The sequence below is a fragment of the Asparagus officinalis genome, chromosome 10 (genome assembly GCF_001876935.1).
Source record: "Asparagus officinalis chromosome 10, Aspof.V1, whole genome shotgun sequence".
Classification (NCBI taxonomy): Eukaryota; Viridiplantae; Streptophyta; class Magnoliopsida; order Asparagales; family Asparagaceae; genus Asparagus; species Asparagus officinalis.
Genome location: NC_033803.1, coordinates 60,750,275 through 60,754,103, shown reverse-complemented (window position 1 = coordinate 60,754,103; position 3,829 = coordinate 60,750,275).

Below are 3,829 nucleotides of genomic sequence, written 5' to 3'. Positions count from 1 at the left end.
TCGGTTTTCAACAACTCTTATCAGAGTTTTCAACTCGTTCTGAGTTCTTTACACTCGTCAAGAGTTCTAAACCGAAGTCATCAAGCAATTCAATCGGTCTTGTGAGATAGGACGGTCGGATCGTCAACGGAGAGCAAATTCAACACAATCGATCGAAGGAGGCACTCCATCGCTACCAAGAAGAACCCAGTTTTAAACAAAGGGGAGAATCGAATTCATTCTCCTCTCTTTTGTAATCGGAATCCAAATTGTAATTGATTTTGAGAGAATACAAGTCAATTTTTCTTTCATTGTCTTTTTACTGCAAATTTCCAACAAACAGCTCGACGTACCTACGCTCGTGTTATAATTTCCTAAGTACCGAAACTCATTATTGTTAGGATAAATGATCTTATATTATTATGTATTAACTGTATTTTCATATACGAGCCCTATCCCTTGGGGTTAGTTGTGATGTTGCTCGCTAGCGCTTTGACGCTCGTTATCCCTCCCCCTTTCAGGTAACGAGCCAGGAGCCCGGAGAGTCGCAGGTTGAGGGCGATTCTTATTAACGCCCGTTTATCCACTTATTAGATGTATTTCAGTTTGTACTCCACTTGAGACATTTTTAGACTTGAGAGATTTATATTCTAGAGTTGTAAAAGCTGTGTGCTTTATTTCATGTATTAGATGTTATGTACTTTGAGACATGTTGAGATTTCCAAACTGTTATTATTTATTTCAGACATTAACTATGTATTCCAGCTTATTTGGTTGATAAGATGTATTAATTTGAGTTCCATCATTTCATCATGTATTTATTGTAGAATCTTTTACTTTCTTTGTACCTACACCTCTTGTTGATTCCACTAAAGAGATAGTAATTGTGATGGTGAAACATATTATTGCACGGTGTGGTGCATGACAGGTTTGACATTCCTGGTTTCACCTCAGACTACAGCCTTGTGTGAACTCAGGGGCGTCACACTAATTGCTTCTAGCAATTATCTACAAAGTTGAATAACCAACACATAAATGTAAACAATCAACTCATAACATTAACAACTAAGACATAAGCTTAATAACCAACTCATAACATTAACAACCAACTCATAACTATCTACTAAGGTTAACAACCAACTCATAACTGTAACAACCAATGCATAAAATTAACAACCAACTCATAACTATCTACAAAAGTTAACAACAAATTCATAATTTAAACAACCAACTCATGACCTTAACAATCAACGCATAAGGTTAACAACCAACTCGTAACTATCTACTATGGTTAGCAACAAACTCATAAACTTAACAACAATCTCATAAGAAAATTAAAATTTTTTAAATGCTTACACAATTTCTGAAGTTTTGATGTTTTGAGAAGTTAAGGAATCCACAATAGCATATAAGTTTGTCTGTAAATCCATTAAGACAGCAATACTCGAACATTAAACTGAAGTCGTCGTCATTTTCAATTTCAAAACTAAACTTCTTTTCTCTTTCGCATATGAATTTTCATGAAAAAGATTACAATAGTAGTTCAAGCATTTTGGACACTTTGATACTTCAACTGATGATTTCTGTAAGATCATTGATAATTATGAAAATACCCTCACCCCTCTTTGTTGCTTTTTACGTTTGTAACCATATAAAGGAAGAATCTATCCTTTATTTTAAAGAAAAATAGTTGAAGAATCAAAAATAATTTATGAACGTAAATTAAATGATCGGCAAAGATAATTTATTATTGGGAGCAGGAGGGAAGGGGTAAAAAAAAGATTAATATACAGAGGAAAACGAGATTTTCCCCCTATAAAACCACTTTCTACTACAGACTTCAATGACAGAATCTCCCATCCACACCCTCCGGCTGCTGGAAAAGAATAAAAATATTTTAATCTTTGTTGAGACGCGTGACATCTACACCGTCGCGAAAGCTAATTAATCCCAAGAGAAAACAATCCTAGCTCGAGTTTAAGCCAAACTCAAACTAACAAATACAAGCAATAATGAATACATAGATAAACAGTAAGTAAAGTAAACGAAACAACAGATTTATGTGGTTCGACAAACTTGCCTACGTCCACGGAAGCCGCACAAATAATTTCTTATTTAACCACAAGAAATTACAAAGCTTATAAAAATGAGAATCTCAAACTAGAACTCTCACAACACCAACTTCCTTTACTGTAGTAAATGCTACAGGAACTGTACAATTTTTCTTAACCGAAAAATTAATTTTCAAATTAATCTGAGAATATTCACTGGAGTTAAAGCGGCCTGAGTTGAACTCCCAGCCGCTACAGAGAAATTTCTCTTCGTTGAAATTGCTGAAGAAGCACTTAAGAATCGCGTGAACAGTGTTTCCCTAGGTTTCCCTTTTTATAGGGAAACCCTAGGGTAATTGGTACGCTCTAGCTGGATTCCACCCATACGGGCAAGATCCAAAGCTCTGCAGGTAACACTGTGAATAGGTGGGGGCCACGTCCACAACATTGGCCAAGCAAACCACGTGAAAAAGAACACACGTGAAGAGAAGGAGTTAAGTGTGGGGGCCACCTCGTTTATGCGTGAAGAGATCAGGGAAGGGAATCTCTAGTACAGGCCCACCCAATTGACCCGATTGGTTGCTATAAATATAGAACCTAGGGTTTCGTGTACAATTGGCTTTTGGAGAAAAAGGCAGAGGGGATTAAGAGGGGATTAATTGGGCAGTGCTTGGTTTTGTGAAGTTGCGGCTGCAGAGGAGCACGGAAAATTGTTTGGGCGGCTGATCTTTTGGGTGGCTGATTTATTCATGTGCAAAGGCAGCAGGCAAAGAACAACTTTGGCTGTATTTCTTTTGTGAGAGGTTTGAGAGATTGTGTGAGGGTTTAGATTGAGAGATTGTAAACCCTATTTGTATTCTCTTTCACTCTATTAGTAGATCCCCCTCCTTGCCCTGTGGACGTAGGCAGTTTGCCGAACCACGTAAATTAGTTTGTTTGAGTTTGTGGTCATTGTAATAGTTTGTAGGATCCCTCGACAGGTCAGTCCTAGAACTGATGAGAGGAAGAGCCGATATCTCACTTGGTTGAGATATCCGCTTCAGATTCTTGTTTCCTTGATGAGACGAGAATTCTTATCGATATTTCTCTCTTATTGTGTACCAGAAACTCTGCCGAAATTTCCGCTGCGCACAACAAACACCTCACACCGCAAGCAAGATTTGTCCACGCGTAGACGAGATCCGCTCACCTTAACTCTCCAGGCGAGCTCCCACGCAGATAGGCAAGCTCGAGCTCGCTCGTTCTCTTCTGCACCCTACACCCTAGACCAGCAGGCGAGAACTAATTCCTTGATTCAGGCGAGATCTGTAACCACGCCTCTCCACTATCCTCAGGCGAGCTCAATTCAATCTTTATTATATAATTAAAAATACACGTGAGAACTTCAACTGAAAGCGGCTGAAAGATCTAGGATTTTGACTTCAAAGGTTCCCAGAGCTTTATAATTTTTATTTTAATTTATTTTGTGCGTGTGTTGGGGCCCCGGGAGGGGTGGGGGGCGTATTTGTAGTTATTTTGGGAGTTATAAGCAATTTTACCGACACATAATTCTTCAATCAACATACACTGATGCGCTATACAAATAACCGCGCGCGCGCACACGTCATAATGGTTCCAATTCCAACTAAAACAAGAATTAAAACGACAAATACACGAGTAAGAACACATACTAATTAACGGCATATATCATCCTCTTACAAAGAGAGATCCAAAATATTCGACCGACCAGCTAATTAAGCCCATACAACAAGACCGTTATTAACGTTATCATCATCATCATCATTATTATTATGTTGTTG